Consider the following 19,482-nt stretch of genomic DNA (forward strand, 5'->3'; position numbering starts at 1 on the left):
ATGATTTCAAGGTGTCTATGAGGCACCAAATGCAGAGAAGAAATAAAGCAACGCATACAATATGATTACATTATTTATTTGATTTCAAACTATTTTGAGCTTTTTCGCTAAGGAATCAGAGCTTCAAATAGTGTCTTCTAAAAGTGGGTAGCTGTAACTGAAAAGGCAAATAATCTGAATTTGTTCTGCCTGAAAGGCACTACTCACATTTAGTAGTTGATTTTGTAGTCTTGACACTATCTTTTGATTAATAAACTATTGTTGGAGAGGCACGGTCATTCATTATCTTAAAAATGAGGCGTGCATCTGAAATGTAATAATTGTCCAAGCTCAGGGGTAAAAACTAGTGCAAGTAGGCTTTTTATCCAGGACCTTCAGTGTTTGGTTCAACAGAATCTCGATTTGCCTTACAGTTGTCATCCCTGCTTGCAATCCGCTAGTCAAGCAGTATGTTAGATAGGAGAACATCATAATGCATAGAGCTTAGCCATATATGTTTATTCTAAAGTTGAGAAATGCATTACGATTTTACAATTTCTTTCACCATCATAACCCTATATCTAAGCACATTTTTTTATTTGTTTTTGTGAACAATGTGTATAGCTTCAAAACTGTTGCTCTCATGGTCTGTTTATACTTTCACCCATAGCTCTGCCTATGAATCTGAGTGATTACACCCCCTCACTAAATCTCAGACCCTGGCTATGGCCCTGGATGCAGAATATATAACCCGTTGCAATGATTTCAAGGTGTCTATAAGGCACCAAATGCAGAGAAGAAGCTCATCTGTAACCAAACTGGCCTGCTCAGGCTGTTAAAATTACAGATTGGGCCTTTAGTACAGAATTGTGTGACCCTGTTGCCATATCACTGGCTACAAAATGTACTTGATTGTCTTCTTTTTCTTTCATAGATGAAATGGCACCCATTCCATTGATGCACCTTCCAGAGCGATGCCACCATGTTGAGTTAAAACATGGACCTTGGTTGCTTTTGAATATGTCTTACTGGGGCTGCGACATGACCCACTCGGTAAGTAGCTATTACCTACACCCTATTTAAGATTGTCACTAGTCTTGAAGTCATGGGATGATGACAGTAATGGAGATGGAATATTTTGAGTTGGTGTCATCTTTCCACGTTTAGCTTCTGACTGGTGCATAGGGTGGAGTATATACCCTAAAGCGCTCATCAGTCCAAAATGTGTCCTCATTCCCACAGCCGCATTCTAGAATATTGGACCTTTGACTTCATACTTTTAAAATTCGCAGCACTCCTCAAACATTGTATGTGTCTCTGTGTCACAAATCAAATCAAAGTTTATTTGTCACATGACAGAATACAACAGCTGTAAACCATACAGTGAAATTCTTACTGACAAGCTTTTTCGCAGCTATAAAGAGTACAATGAATCAACACTAGGTGATGACTCAAGCCGTAGTGTCGAAGATCAGCATTGTAGCTCGGTTTAAATGTAAAGGTGATTTTCGATTGAGCGGACATATGCAGTGTTTAAGTGACTGCAGTCTCTGGGAAAGCAGAAACTGCTTTTAAATTTAAATCAGGGTGCAACGCTGATCTGATGCTACAAAATGAATCCTGCCCTAAGTCAGACCAAAAGTTGGTATTTTTTGGTATTTTATTACGATCCCCTTTAGCAGCTGCAAAAGCAGCAGATACTCTTCCAGGAGTCCACACAAAACATGACATAATACCGAAAATGAATAAAGAAGAACAACTCAAAGGACAGAGCTACATCAATTTAAACAAAGGCACACGTAGCCTACATACCAATACATACACACAAACTATCTATGTCAAATAGGGGAGAGGCGTTGTGCCGTGTTGCTTTATCTGTTTTTTTAAAACCAGGTTTGCTGTTCATTTGAGCAATATGAGATGGAACGGAGTTCCATGCAATAATGGCTCCATATAATACTGTAAGCTTTCTTGAATTTGTTGTGGATTTGGGGACTGTGAAAAGACCCCTGGTGGCGTGGCTGGTGTGGTAAGTGTGTGTGTCAGAGCTGTGTCAGAGCTGTGTGTAAGTTGACTATGCAAAGAATTTGGGATTTTCAACACATTAATGTTTCTTTATAAAAAAGAAGAAGTAATGAAGTCAGTCTCTCCTTAACTCTTAGCCAAGAGAGACTAGCATGCATAGTATTTATATCAGCCCTCTTATTACAATGAAGAGCAAGACATGTTCGCTCTGTTCTGGGCCAGCTGCAGCTTAACTAGGTCTTTCCTTGCGGCACTAGACCACACGACTGGACAATAATCAAGATAAAACAAAATTAGAGCCTGCAGGACTCGCTTTTTGGAGTGTGGTGTCAAAAAAGCAGAGCTTCCCTTTGTTACTTACAGACCTCTCCCCATCTTTACAACCATTGAATGTTTTGACCATGACAGTTTACAATCTAAAGTAACACCAAGTAATTTAGTCTCCTCAATTTGTTCAACAGCAACACTATTCATTACCAGATTCAGCTGGGGTCTAGAACTTAGGGAATGATTTGTACCCAATACAATGCTCTAAGTTCTAGAGATGCTCAGGACCAGTTTTTACTGGCCATCCATTCCAAAACAGACTGCAACTCCTTGTTAAGGGTTTCAGTGACTTCCTTAGCTGTGGTTGATGATGCATATATGGTTGAATCATCAGCATACATGGACACACATGCTTTTTGTCGCCCCGTAGCACTCACTTCTGTCATCATGAAGTGCTTTGGGAGAAGTGCTTTGAGAGACGAGTCAAGGATCATATCACCTACCTTACCTGACACCCTAGACCCACTTCAAGTTGTTTACCGCCCCAATAGATCCACAGACGATGCAATCGCCATCACACTGCACAATCCCATCTGGACAAGAGGAATACCTAAGTAAGAACGCTGTTCATTGAATATAGCTCAGCATTCAACACCATAGTACCCTCAAAGCTTATCATTAAGCTTGAACCCCGCCCTGTGCAACTGGGTCCTGGATTTCCTGACGGGCCGCCCCCATATGGTGAAGGTAGGAAACAACACCTCCACTTCGCTGATCCTCAACACTGGGGCCCCACTAAGGTACATGCTCAGCTCCCTCCTGTACTCCCTGTTCACCTATGACTGCAAGGCCATGCATGTCTCCAACTCAATCATCAAGTTTTCAGATGACACAACAGTAGTTGGCTTGAATACTAACAAAAATGAGACAGCCTACAGGGAGGAGGTGAGGGCTCTGGGAGTGTGATGCCAGGAAAATGACCTCCCACTCAAAGTCAACAAAACAAAGGACATGATCGTGGACTTCAGAAAACAGCAGAGAGAGCACCCCCCTATCCACATCGATGGGACCACAGTGGAGAAGGTGGAAAGCATCAAGTTCCTCGGCATACACATCACTGACGAACTGAAATGGTCCACCCACACAGACAGTGTGGTGAAGAAGGCGCAACAGTGCCTCAGGAGGCTGAAAAAATGTGGCTTGGCACCTAAAACCCTCATAAACTTTTACAGTTGCACAATTGAGAGCATCCTGTCAGGCTGTATCACCACGTGGTACGGCAACTGCACCGCCCGCAACCGCAGGGCTCTCCAGAGGGTGGTGCGGTCTGCCCAAAGCATCACCGGGGACAAACTCCCTGCCCTCCAGGACACCTACAGCACCCGATGTCACAGGAAGGCAAAAAGATCATCAAGGACAATAACCACCCGAGCCACTGCCTGTTCACCTCACTATCATCCAGAACGTGAGTTCAGTACAGGTGCTTCAAAGCTGGGACCGAGAGACTGAAAAACAGCTTCTATCTCAAGGCCATCAGACTGCTGCCTATATACATAGACTTGAAATCACTGTTCACATGAATAACTTGAACACTAGTCACTTTAATAATGTTTACATATTTTGCATTACTCCTCTCATAGGTATATACTGTATTCTATTCTATCTTAGTATATGCCGCTTTGACATTGCTCATCCAGATATTTATATATTCTTAATTCCATTTCTTTACTTAGATTTGTATGTATTGTGTGTATTGTTGTGAAATGGTTAGATATTACTTGTTAGATATTACTGCACTGTTGGAGCTAGAAACACAAGCATTTCGCTACACCCGCAATAACATCTGCTAAACACGTGTATGTGACCAATAAGATTTGATTTGTTTAATGCCAGTGGCAGGTCATTGGTAAAAATATAAAGAGTAGAGGTCCTAGAGAGCTGCCCTCCGGTACACCACACTTTACATGTTTGACATTAAAGAAGCTTCCATTAAAGTAAACCTTTTAAGTTCTATTAGATAGATAGCTCTAAATCCACAATATGGCAGAGGTTGAAAAGCCATAACACATAAGTTTTCTCAACCACAGGTTATGGTCAATAATCTCAAAGGCTGCACTGAAATCTAACAATACAGCTCCCACAATCTTTGTATTAACAATTTCTTTCAACCGATCATCAGTCATTTGAGTCAGTGCAATAGAAGTTGAGTGCCCTTCTCTATAAGCATGCTGAAAGTCTGTTGTTAATTTGTTTACAGAGAAATAACATTGTATTTTGTCAATTTTTTTCCAACAGTTTGCTAGGGACTGGCAGCAAGCTGATAGGTCTGCTGTTAGAACCAGTAAAGGCTGCTTTACCACTCTTGGGTAAAGCGGAATTACTTTGGCTTCCCTTCAGTCCTGAGGATAAAGACTTTCCTCTAGGCTCATATTGAAGATATGACAGATAGGAGTGGCTATAGAGTCAGCTACCATCCTCAGTAGCTTTCCATCTAAGTTGTCAATGCCAGGAGGTTTGTCATTATTGATCGATAACAATATTTTTTTCCACCTCTCCCACACTGACTTTACAAAATTGTAACTTGCAAATGCTATTTGGTTCGATGGCTCACTGTTCGTTGTTTGCATTTCCTGCCTAAGTTTGCCTATTTTGCCAATGAAGTAATCATTAAAATAACTGGCAACATCAAATGGTTTTGTGATAAATAAGCCAACTGATTAGATGAAAGATAGAGTTGAATTTGCCCTACATTTCATTTAAAGTACTTAAAGTACTTTTTTTTAATCATACATTTTGGCTTCATAATATAGTTTATTCTTCTTTTTGTTGAATTTAGTCACATCATTTCTCAATTTGCAGTAAGTCAGCCAGTCAGATGTGCAGCCAGACTTATTAGCAACTCATTTTGCCCCATCTCTTACAGTTTTTCAATTCATCATCCATCCATGGAGCCTTAACAGTTCTAACAGTCAGTTTAACTATTGTTTATCAATAATTGGCAGAAGCAATTTCCTAAATTCATCATGTCCAGCATCTGAATGCTCCTTATTAATCACATCAGAGCAACAAATATTTTTAACATCATCCACATAAGTCACATCAAAATATTTTGTATGATCTCTTCTACACTATTTTAGGCCCAGCTTTTGGAACTTTGGCTATCCTGGATATAGCCACTATCTTGTGATCACTGCGTCCAATGGGTATGAATACAGCTTTAGAACAAAGTTATGATCGAAATGTGATCGATACATGTGGATGATCTTGTTCCTGTAGTGACATGTCTGGTGAGTATGCAGGCCATGGAAGAACTGGGAATTTTGGGGCCATGCATTTTCATGCTGAAACATGAGGTGATTGCGGCAGATGAATGGCACGACAATGGGCCTCAGCATCTCGTCACGATATCTCTATGCATTCAAATTGCCTTCGATAAAATGAAATTGTCTTTGTTGTCCGTAGCTTATGCCTTCCCATACCATAATCCCACTACGTTGACATCAGCAAAATGTTCACTCACACGATGCCATACACACTGTTTGACATCTGTCCGATACATTTGAAACTGGGATTCATCTGTGAATAGCACACTTTTCCAGTGACCATCGAAGGTGAGCATTTGCCTACTGAAGTTGGTCACAACAGCCTGGATTTGAACCAGGGACTGTAGTGATGCATCTTGCACTGAGATGCAGTGTCTTAGACCACTGCGCTACTCAGGAGCCCAAATTTGTAACCACATTTGTGCGGAGCATTTTTGAGAAATAGCCTTTTTGTGCATATGGAACATTTCTGGGATCTTACGTTTCAGCTCATAAAACATGGGACCGACACTTTACATGTTGTGTTTATATTTTTGTTCAGTGTACGTACTGTAACTCAGTAAATTTTTTGAAATTGTTGCATTTATATTTATATTTTTGTTCAGTATAGTTTATTTAAATATTTATTAATATCACAATTAATTAATAAATAAGTCAACACTTTATTGGTTTCTGATGCAGCTGGAATCATTTAGTCACTTGTCAGTACACTTGTCCCCATGTGCAGTTGAAAACCGTAGTCTGGCTTTTTTATAGCGGTTTTGGAGCAGTGGCTTATTCCTTGCTGAGCGCCCTTTCAGGTTATGTCGATATAGTACTCATTTTAGTGTAGATATAGATACTTTTGAACCTGTTTCCTCCAGCATCTTCACAAGGTCCTTTGCTGTCGTTCTGGGATTGATTAGCACTTTTCGCACCAAAGTACGTTCATCTCTAGGAGACAGAACGCATCTCCTTCCTGAGCGGTATGACGGCTGCGTGGTCCCATGGTGTTAATACTTGCGTACTATTGTTTGTACAGATACCTTCAGGCATGGTACCTTCAGGTGTTTGGAAATTGCTCCCAAGGATGAACCAGACTTGTGGAGGTCTACAATTTATTTTTATGAGGTCTTGGCTGATTTCTTTTGGTTTTCCCATGATGTCAAGCAAAGAGGCACTGAGTTTGAAGGTAGGACATAAAATACATCCACAGTTACACCTCCAATTGACAAATGTTTTTGTCAATTAGCCTATCAGAAGCTTCTAAAGCCATGACATAATTTTCTGGAATTTTCCAAGCTGTTTAAAGGCACAGTCAACATAGTGTATGTAAACTTCTGATCCACTGGAATTGTGATACGGTGAATTATAAGTGAAAGAATCTGTCTGTAAACAATTGTTGGAAAAATTACTTGTGTCATGCACAAAGTAGATGTCCTATCCGACTTGCTAAAACTATAGTTTGTTAACAATACATTTGTGGAATGGTTGAAAAACGAGTTTTAATCACTCCAACCTAAGTGTATTTAAACTTCCGACTTCAGCTGTACCTGATGGAGTGCGTGCTATGACCTGGAGCCAATGGGTTTGGCGACGAATATGAAGCGAGGGCCAGCCAACGAGAGCATACAGGTCGCAGTGGTGGGTAGAATATGAGGCTTTTGTGACAAAACGGATGGCACTGTGATAGACTGCATCCAGTTTGCTGAGTAGAGTGTTGGAGGCTATTTTGTAAATTACATCGCCGAAGTCAAGGATCGGTAGACTAGTCAGTTTTACGAGGGTATGCTTGGCAGCATGAGTGAAGGATGCTTTGTTGCGAAATAGGAATAGTACTTCACTTGTTCAACCAACTTTAAAAAAAATCTATTCAACATAAGATAAATGCATAATCTAAACAACTAATTGTGTGTAAAAACAACTACAAGGAAAATTGTGTTGAACTTGCTACATTATCATAATTTTCCTTTCAACTTAAGAATGTAAGGGAATATCCCCCTGAAATTGACAAAAATGAATGGGAAAACATTGGCATTGGACAAACCATATACACGGTGTCCAATACCACCCAATTCGGCGTTGATTCGTGTAAAGTTGATTGCAAATGCCATATGGCAAATGCCAGTTGTAACACTTCAAAAATCCAACAGGTGGCGAGTGCGCTCCACCTTGGTTTTTCATATTGGAAATGCAACACAAGTCAACATCCAAAAGCAAAATTTTGAAAAAGTGAATTTTTTTTCAAAAACTTATCACCCCCCAAAAAAGTGCTTTCTGGACCGTTTTTCAAAATTCTTTCAATTTTTTTTTGTCAATTACACGTGTAAGAACTGTATGAATATACTTTTGTCCAATTTATTATCATATTTTAATTTTTTTATTTTACTTGCGCATAAAGAATATGTTTTGTCCATTTGCAATATGATTTCATAGGAAGTCAAAAAATGTCAAAATTTTGTAAAAAACTTCACACACCCTTAAAAAAGTGCTTTCTGGACCGTTTTTTAAAATTCTTTCGATATTTGTGTCAATTACACATGTATAAGAACTGTATCAACATACTTTAGTCGTATTTTATTATCATATTTAAAAAAAAAATTTTTTTTTACTTGTGCATAAGGCATATGTTTTGTCCATTTGCAATATGATTTCATAGGAAGTCAAAAGTCCAAAATTTGAACTTTAAAAAAAAACTTAGCACCCTCGTAAAAAAGTGCTTTCTGGACCGTTTTTCGAAATTGTTTCGATTTTATGTCAATTAATCATGTGCAAGAACTGTATGAATATACTTTTATAAAATGTTATTATCATAAATGTAAAAAAAACTTGTGCATAAGGAATATGATTTGTCCATTTGCAATATGATTTCATAGGAAGTCGAAAGTCACTTTTTTGGGGGCCAAATGTCATAAGAAATTTGACATGCTCAAAAATCCTTTAGAAATGCAAAATTGACTGGCCTGATGAACTCGGGATGGCCGGGCCGTGATAGTTGTTCCTTTCCATCACTCGTTGTGTTAATTTCATCATGTCCATTTGGTGATGTTTTTTTCACTATAGAATCATATTGCAAATGCACATGCATTTGCAATATGTTTCAATGGGCATTTACCATCACGAATTTGGCATGCTCAAAAATCCTGCAGAAATGCAAAATTGACTGGCCTGATGAACTCGGGATGGCCGGGCAGTGATAGTTGTTCCTTTCCATCACTCGTTGTTTTGATTTCATCATGTCCATTTGGTAATGTTTTTTTCACTATTGAATCATATTGCAAATGCACGTGCATCCCGGTAGGTCCGGTCCCATCTCCCTGCCGCACGGCCCGACGCCGACCGCGAATTTTACAAACGTTTTCGGACATCTAGTAAGGGACCGTACATTTGCAATATGGACTTTCTCACTAACTATACAGCAAATGTCAAAATGTTCCCTTAAGGAATGTTAAGTTCTTCCAAAAACTTGCAATGTGGATTGTGGGTAAACATTTTTGTTGTTGTACTTTGCTATACTTTTACACAACGTTGTATACATGTTTGAAAAACAAAAAGCACATTTATATATTAGTATCTAACAGTTTGTTATGCTATGAGGTGTTATGGATCATGATGAACGGATATCAAAGCCATCGGGCAAAATTGATGTTCAATGATGAGACCAGCCATTCTCACAATTAGTAAGGTCATATGCACCACTCTTGACAGAGGCAAATACCTCAAACCTCAATGCTTGCGGTTTTACCTCCAGCTAGGGGAACCTGCTAAAGGGAATAAAAATGTCAAGAGATGAAATACTGAACATAAAGCCATGTTTAACACGAAGACATGATCAATGAAAGTAACTAATCAGAAAAATTAAGTAGATCTAATGTACAATAAAAGTTCTGGATTTAATGCAATTAAGTTGGATATTAGCCGTTGTTTTTAAGCTGGACTTAATATATGAGTGTTTGTGAAACACTAAAAGGTAAGTATATTATACGTAAAAAATACATCATGTTGGAATTACTCAAAAAGCTGATGCAAATAGTTACTTACATTTTTTTAAGTGGAACTAGCACAATATTTTTTACAGTGTACTGTGAGTTAAAGTTAAGCTTGAACACTAAGCTTGCTAGTTCTGCAGTTGTAATGACTTAAGTCCATGTGATACCAAATACTACTAAAGTTTCATTGTTAAGACAGTCACCATTTTGTTACAATATGATGTTTTATATTTGTCATACATTTTAATAACAAAATATATTTCATAAATACATTTAAAATGCATGTTGGAATATATTTTACAACACATTTCCGACTACATTTTAAAATGTATTTACTTCCTGTATGGCCATATTGTCATGCTCTCTGTAGACCCAGGGTGGCGTCCATCAGCACTCTGTGAAAGTGCAGTACTTTGACCGCCTTCTCATGAGGAATGTGTCTGGCACGGCAACTTGTCAGACTCCCATCTCCAACTCGGTTCCACCAACATTGTGGCTGCCCCAAGTCACCTGTGGAAAAACAGACATGACTGTGAAACTACCTGCTGGAATACTGATAGATGTGAAGGTGCTTGGTAAGTATTGATAATTAATGCTCCCACTGAATTAATTGTGTTTATTTGATGTCCATACTAATCTGATGACATGTTTCACATACTGGAGAAATGTATCTAAAATTGGATCAATTTATTAGACTGGGCTTCTTGGAAAAAAAGGAGGGAAGTCTTCACTTTTCTGAAGGTGATGCCTACAAAGATTTCTGATCAGGATTAGCCATTGGAGCTCAAGACAAACCCGGTTTGGATTTAAATTGCTACTGTATGACATGTAGGTCTTGGTGTGGATGGCTGGTTACTTTGTTTTGACCTCTCAGACAGCACAATTCTGATATGTTTATTAGTAATTAATGGCAAAAGATCTGATCTTATTGGCCAAAATACCAATTAGTGGCATAAGATCAGATTTGGACTCCGTGTGTAAACTCATCCTTTGTGCTCACAGATCTGAAAAGACTGCTTAGGTGGATGCAACATGGTAGCAGTTACACTTGACCTATTGGAAGACTAGGTGGTTCCATCACCATATTGCTTCTGTCTACTTTCAACATTGAACCAAAATGGAAACTGCGCCCGTTATTTTAAATTCTGGCCCTTATACAGACTGAACTACAATGTAATGTGAAATCCTTTATTTTCAAACGTTGGCTCTGATATTAATGTTGTTTTGCAGGTCCAGAGGCGTTGTTGCACGTTCATGATGGATACATTGTAACTCAGTGGAAAAGTCTGAATGCCTTGTTTGTAAAATTTTCCCACTCCAAGGTGGAGGTAAGTCCTGGGGCCTCATTTATCAACATTGCGTAGAACAGGGCTCTCCAAACCTGTTGCTGGAGAGCAACCATCCTGTAGGTTGACTCCAACCCTAATCTAGCACAACCGATTCTAATTATTAGCTAGTTGATAGACTGGGGTTGGAGTGAAAACCTACGGAAGGTTAGCTCTCCAGGAACAGGGTTGGAGACCTTTGGCGTAGAAACTATTCTAAAATACTACTTTCCAACAGAATTTAGAATGTTGCAAAAAGTGTGATTTATCAAACAATCCTACAACGAGATCATCATTGATAAATACCAATTGGTTGAATTCCGAGTTCACGTGCTAGTCAAAACTAGGAAACGTGGACATTTCCGACTTGCTAATGTGTTGTAGTTTTACACGTGCTGCTGTCAACCCGTTATTAGCAAGTAGGAAATTTCAGAGTTTTCTAGTTCCGATTAGCACGCGAACGCGGCACCAGCCTCAGCGTTCGTGCACAAACTTGTCTAGTTGCATTTCTTCGAAACGCCCCTAATTAACCATATATGGCCATAAGCATCCCTTTAAAGCCTGTGGGGAATATAAAACGCTGTACCACTGCGCAAAAAAGCTACGAAAAAGAAAATATTTCCTAGACTGAAATAGAGGTGCTAGTGTCAGAGATTGAGTACAACCAAAAGGTTTTATTTGACTCATTAGGTAAAAGGGTTAAGGTTAGGGGAAGGGTAAACTAAAAGGGTTAGGAGAAGGGTTAGCTAACATGGCAAGTAGTTGAAAAGTTGTCCGTGATGACATTTGAACTCGCAACCTTTGGGTTGCTAGACGTTTGCGTTATACGCCAACCTATCCACCCCGATCATACTAAATCAAGTTCCCGGATTTATATTTACTATGTTACATCTAGTCTATGAGACCATGCTGTATGCAATGGTGTATGGAAATTGTTTGCAACTGTTCATTTTGCTGATGATTGCATCCTGCTGAAAAGTGCCCATTGTCAAAAACCTGAGGGTGGACAGCATTTGGATGTGCACCGGAAGTACCACCTGTCTCTAAAAACGCTCTCCTAAATGCAGATTTGGCTAAATCTTCCAACAAAGCAGGATAAGCCACCCATTCTCTTTTAAACATGCCTCTAATTGAACAAATGACTGTACTTTATATGGATTATAATTGTATCAAATTCACTGATGTGGTGAAAGTATATGATATCAAGATATGTTGCATGATTTTACAATAGAAATACAATCAAATTGAAAAATCACAATTTCACATATTTGAATATATGAAAATGGACTAAAAAGCACATATGATTATTTGTTGCGACGGTTGAACATTTCGTTGCAAGGGTTGAACATTTTAGACATTAAAATACATAGCATTTAACTTGTGCTGGTGATTTGCAGTTGCCCTTAACTAATACCTCTTCCACAGTATGGCAGTCTCTCTCTTCAACTGGTGTATCAAAACTCTGCTGGAGAGTTGTCCACCACCACGGTATCCTGTTCCCCTCAAACTTTTGACTCAAGTAATATTTGGGGCTTCCCAAATATTCCCACTGGACCCTATATGATAGATCAGACCAGCACCACTCCTTCAACATCTGCAGCACAACTGCAGCCCACACTACAACAGCCGCTGACACAACAACTGCAGCTGCCACAGCAACTGCTGCCACCACAACTGCAGCAGCTACCACAACTGTCAGTGCCACCATAACAGCAACAGCCACTACGACTGCCGCCACTCTTACGACAGAGGCTAACACTACAACTGCAGCTGCAACTACAACTTCACCTGTCACCACAACTGCAGCCCACACTACAACAGCCAATGCCACCACAACTGCAGCTGGTACCTCAACATCAGTTGCCACTACAACTTCCCCTCTAACCACAACTGCAGCCCATACTACAACAGCCAATGCCACCTCAACTGCAGCTGGTACTACAACAGCCAATGCCACCACAACTGCAGCTGGTACTACAACAGCAGTTGCCACTACAACTTCCCCTAAAACCACAACTGCCACCCACACTTCAACAATTTCTGCCACCACAACTGCAGTCACTCTTACAACAGAGGCTGCTACTACAACTGCAGCTGCTACTAAAACTTCACCTGTCACTACAACTGCAGCCCACACTACAACAGCCAATGCCACCACAACTGCAGCTGGTACTACAACAGCAGTTGCCACTACAACATCCCCTGCAACCACAACTGCAGCCCACACTTCAACAGCTTCTGCCACCACAACTGCCGCCACTCTTACGACAGAGGCTAACACTACAACTGCAGCTGCAACTACAACTTCACCTGTCACCACAACTGCAGCCCACACTACAACAGCCAATGCCACCACAACTGCAGCTGGTACCTCAACAGCAGTTGCCACTACAACATCCCCTGCAACCACAACTGCAGCCCACACTTCAACAACAGCCAATGCCACCACAACACCACAACTGCAGCCACACTACGACAGAGGCCACCAACTGCACTGGTACAACTGCAGCTGCTACTACAACTTCACCTGTCACCACAACTGCAGCCCACACTACAACAGCCAATGCCACCACAACTGCAGCTGGTACTCAACAGCAGTTGCCACTACAACTTCCCCTGTCACCACAACTGCAGCCCACACTACAACAGCCAATGCCACCACAACTGCAGCTGGTACCTCAACAGCAGTTGCACTACAACTGCAGCCCTAACCACAACTGCAGCCCACACTGGTACCTCAACAGCAGCCCACACTACAACAGCTTCTGCCAACTGCAGCAGCACCACAACTGCTCCACTTACGACAGAGGCTGCCACTGGTAACTGCGGCTGCTACTACAACTTCCCCTGTCACCACAACTGCAGCCCACACTACAACAGGCAATGCCACCACAACTGCAACTGGTACCTCAACATCAGTTGCCACTACAACTTCCCCTATAACCACAACTGCAGCCCACACTACAACAGCTTCTGCCATCTCAACTGCAGTGGCTCCTACGACAGAGGCTGCCACTACAACTGCAGCTGCTACTACAACTTCACCTGTCACCACAACTGCAGCCCACACTACAACAGCCAATGCCACCACAACTGCAGCTGGTACCTCAACAGCAGTTGCCACTACAACATCCCCTGCAACCACAACTGCAGCCCACACTACAACAGCTTCTGCCACCACAACTGCAGCCACTCTTACGACAGAGGCTGCCACTACAACTGCAGCTGCTACTACAACTCTACCTGTCACCACAACTGCAGCCCACACTACAACAGCCAATGCCACCACAACTGCAGCTGGTACCTCAACAGCAGTTGCCACTACAACTTCCCCTGTAACCACAACTGCAGCCCACACTACAACAGCCAATGCCACCACAACTGAAGCTGGTACTACCACAGCAGTTGCCACTACAACAGCTGCAACCACAACTGCAGCCCACACTGCAGCTGCCACCACAACTGCTGCAGCCACTGCAACACAGCAGCTGCTCAACACCAACAACACCCTGTCACCACAACTGCAGCCCACACTACAACAGCTTCTGCCACAACTGCAGCAACTGCAGCTGGTACCTCAACAGCAGTTGCCACTACAACTTCCCCTGTCACCACAACTGCAGCCCACACTACAACAGCCAATGCCACCACAACTGCAGCTGGTACTACAACAGCAGTTGCCACTACAACATCCCCTGCAACCACAACTGCAGCCCACACTTCAACAGCTTCTGCCACCACAACTGCCGCCACTCTTACGACAGAGGCTAACACTACAACTGCAGCTGCAACTACAACTTCACCTGTCACCACAACTGCAGCCCACACTACAACAGCCAATGCCACCACAACTGCAGCTGGTACTAACAGCAGTTGCCACTACAACTTCCCCTGTCACCAACTGCAGCCCACACTACTGCAGCCCACACTGCAACACAACTGCAGCTGCCACCACAACTGCAGCTGGCACTACAACTTCACCTGTCACCACAACTGCAGCCCACACTGCAGCTGCCACTACACTGCACCTGTCACCACAACTGCAGCCCACACTACAACAGCCAATGCCACCACAACTGCAGCTGGTACCTCAACAGCAGTTGCCACTACAACTTGCCACAACTGCAGCCCACACTTCAACAGCTGCCACCACAACTGCAGCCCACACTTGCAACAGCTTCTGCCTGCAGCCCACACTACTGCAGCCACTGGCTGCAGCCACGACAGAGGCTAACACTACAACTGCAGCTGCTACTACAACTTCACCTGTCACCACAACTGCAGCCCACACTACAACAGCCAATGCCACCACAACTGCAGCTGGTACCTCAACAGCAGTTGCCACTACAACTTCCCCTGTAACCACACTGCAGCCCACACTACAACAGCCAATGCCACCTCAACAGCAGCTGCCACTACAACAACCACAACTGCAGCCCACACTACAACAGCTTCTGCCACCACAACTGCAGCCACTACTACGACAGAGGCTGCCACTACAACTGCAGCTGCTACTACAACTTCACCTGTCAACACAACTGCAGCCCACACTACAACAGCTTCTGCCACCACAACTGCAGCTGGCTCCTACGACAGAGGCTGCCACTACAACTGCAGCTGCTACTACAACTTCACCTGTCACCACAACTGCAGCCCACACTACAACAGCCAATGCCACCACAACTGCAGCTGGTACTACACCAGCAGTTGCCACTACAACTTCCCCTCTAACCACAACTGCAGCCCACACTACAACAGCCAATGCCACCACAACTGCAGCTGGTACTACAACAGCAGTTGCCACTACAACTTCCCCTGTCACCACAACTGCAGCCCACACTACAACAGCCAATGCCACCACAACTGCAGCTGGTACCTCAACAGCAGTTGCCACTACAACTTCCCCTGCAACCACAACTGCAGCCCACACTTCAACAATTTCTGCCACCACAACTGCAGTCACTCTTACGACAGAGGCTGCTACTACAACTGCAGCTGCTACTAAAACTTCACCTGTCACCACAACTGCAGCCCACACTACAACAGCCAATGCCACCACAACTGCAGCTGGTACTACAACAGCAGTTGCCACTACAACATCCCCTGCAACCACAACTGCAGCCCACACTTCAACAGCTTCTGCCACCACAACTGCCGCCACTCTTACGACAGAGGCTAACACTACAACTGCAGCTGCAACTACAACTTCACCTGTCACCACAACTGCAGCCCACACTACAACAGCCAATGCCACCACAACTGCAGCTGGTACTACAACAGCAGTTGCAACTACAACTTCACCTGTCACCACAACTGCAGCCCACACTACAACAGCCAATGCCACCACAACTGCAGCTGGTACCTCAACAGCAGTTGCCACTACAACATCCCCTGCAACCACAACTGCAGCCCACACTTCAACAGCTTCTGCCACCACAACTGCCGCCACTCTTACGACAGAGGCTAACACTACAACTGCGGCTGCTACTACAACTTCACCTGTCACCACAACTGCAGCCCACACTACAACAGCCAATGCCACCACAACTGCAGCTGGTACTACAACAGCAGTTGCCACTACAACTTCCCCTGTCACCACAACTGCAGCCCACACTACAACAGCCAATGCCACCACAACTGCAGCTGGTACCTCAACAGCAGTTGCCACTACAACATCCCCTGCAACCACAACTGCAGCCCACACTTCAACAGCTTCTGCCACCACAACTGCAGCCACTCTTACGACAGAGGCTAACACTACAACTGCAGCTCCTACTACAACTTCCCCTGTCACCACAACTGCAGCCCACACTACAACAGCCAATGCCACCACAACTGCAGCTGGTACTTCTCAACAGCAGTTGCCACTACAACTTCCCTACAACAAGCACAACTGCAGCCCACACTACAACTGCAGCCCACACTACAACAGCCCACCACAACTGCAGCTGGTACTACAACAGCAGTTGCCACTACAACTTCCCCTATAACCACAACTGCAGCCCACACTACAACAGCTTCTGCCATCTCAACTGCAGTGGCTCCTACGACAGAGGCTGCCACTACAACTGCAGCTGCTACTACAACTTCACCTGTCACCACAACTGCAGCCCACACTACAACAGCCAATGCCACCACAACTGCAGCTGGTACCTCAACAGCAGTTGCCACTACAACATCCCCTGTAACCACAACTGCAGCCCACACTACAACAGCCAATGCCACCACAACTGCAGCTGGTACCTCAACAGCAGTTGCCACTACAACTTCCCCTGTAACCACAACTGCAGCCCACACTACAACAGCCAATGCCACCACAACTGCAGCTGGTACTACAACAGCAGTTGCCACTACAACATCCCCTGCAACCACAACTGCAGCCCACACTACAACAGCTTCTGCCACCACAACTGCAGCCACTGCAGCCCACACTACGACAGAGGCTGCTACGACAGAGGCTAACACTAACTGCAGCTGCTACTACAACTTCACCTGTCACCACAACTGCAGCCCACACTACAACAGCCAATGCCACCACAACTGCAGCTGGTACCTCAACAGCAGCAGCCACTACAACTTCCCCTGTCAACCACAACTGCAGCCCACACTACAACAGCCAATGCCACCACAACTGCAGCTGGTACTACAACAGCAGTTGCCACTACAACTTCCCCTGCACCACAACTGCAGCCCACACTTCAACAGCTTCTGCCACCACAACTGCAGCCACTCACTACACAGAGGCTGCTACTACAACTGCAGCTGCTACTACAACTTCACCTATCACCACAACTGCAGCCCACACTACAACAGCCAATGCCACCACAACTGCAACTGGTACTACAACAGCAGTTGCCACTACAACTTCCCCTGCAACCACAACTGCAGCCTACACTACAACAGCTTCTGCCACCACAACTGCCGCCACTCTTACGACAGAGGCTAACACTACAACTGCAGCTGCAGCTGCAACTACAACTTCACCTGTCACCACAACTGCAGCCCACACTACAACAGCCAATGCCACCACAACTGCAGCTGGTACCTCAACAGCAGTTGCCACTACAACTTCCCCTGTCACCACAACTGCAGCCCACACTACAACAGCCAATGCCACCACAACTGCAGCTGGTACCTCAACAGCAGTTGCCACTACAACATCCCTGTCACCACAACTGCAGCCCACACTACAACAGCCACCACCACCACAACTGCAGCTGGTACTACAACAGCAGTTGCACTACAACTTCCCCTGCAACCACAACTGCAGCCCACACTTCAACAGCTTCTGCCACCACAACTGCAGCTGGTACTCTTACGACAGAGGCTGCACTACACACTGCAGCTGCCTACAACTTCACCTGTCACCACAACTGCAGCCCACACTACAACAGCCAATGCCACCACAACTGCAGCTGGTACCACAACAGCAGTTGCACTACAACATCCCCACAACTGCAACCACAACTGCACCCACCACAGCTGCAACAGCTTCTGCCACCACAACTGCAGCCACTCTTACGACAGAGGCTAACACTACAACTGCAGCTGCTACTACAACTTCACCTGTCACCACAACTGCAGCCCACACTACAACAGCCAATGCCACCACAACTGCAGCTGGTACCAACAGCAGTTGCCACTACAACAGCACAACTGCAGCCCACACTACAACAGCCAATGCCACCACAACTGCAGCTGGTACAACAGCAGTTGCACTACAACTGTCACCACAACTGCAGCCCACACTACAACAGCCAATGCCACCACAACTGCAGCTGGTACCTCAACAGCAGTTGCCACTACAACATCCCCTGCAACCACAACTGCAGCCCACACTTCAACAGCTTCTGCCACCACAACTGCAGCCACTCTTACGACAGAGGCTAACACTACAACTGCAGCTGCTACTACAACTTCCCCTGTCACCACAACTGCAGCCCACACTACAACAGCCAATGCCACCACAACTGCAGCTGGTACCTCAACATCAGTTGCCACTACAACTTCCCCTATAACCACAACTGCAGCCCACACTACAACAGCCAATGCCACCACAACTGCAGCTGGTACTACAACAGCAGTTGCCACTACAACTTCCCCTATAACCACAACTGCAGCCCACACTACAACAGCTGCCACCACAACTGCAACTGGTACTACAACAGCAGTTGCCACTACAACAGCTCCCTGTCACCCACAACTGCAGCCCACACTACAACAGCCAATGCCACCACAACTGCAGCTGGTACCTCAACAGCAGTTGCCACTACAACTTCCCTGCAACCACAACTGCAGCCCACACTACAACAGCTTCTGCCACCACAACTGCAGAGGCTGCCTACAACTGCAGCTGCCACTACAACTTCACCTGTCACCACAACTGCAGCCCACACTGCAACAGCAATGCCACCACAACTGCAGCTGGTACTACAACAGCAGTTGCCACTACAACTTCCCCTGCAACCACAACTGCAGCCCACACTACAACAGCTTCTGCCACCACAACTGCAGCCACTCTTACGACAGAGGCTGCCACTACAACTGCAGCTGCTACTACAACTTCACCTGTCACCACAACTGCAGCCCACACTA

This window comes from Oncorhynchus tshawytscha, linkage group LG31, assembly GCF_018296145.1.
Source record: "Oncorhynchus tshawytscha isolate Ot180627B linkage group LG31, Otsh_v2.0, whole genome shotgun sequence".
NCBI classification, from domain to species: domain Eukaryota; kingdom Metazoa; phylum Chordata; class Actinopteri; order Salmoniformes; family Salmonidae; genus Oncorhynchus; species Oncorhynchus tshawytscha.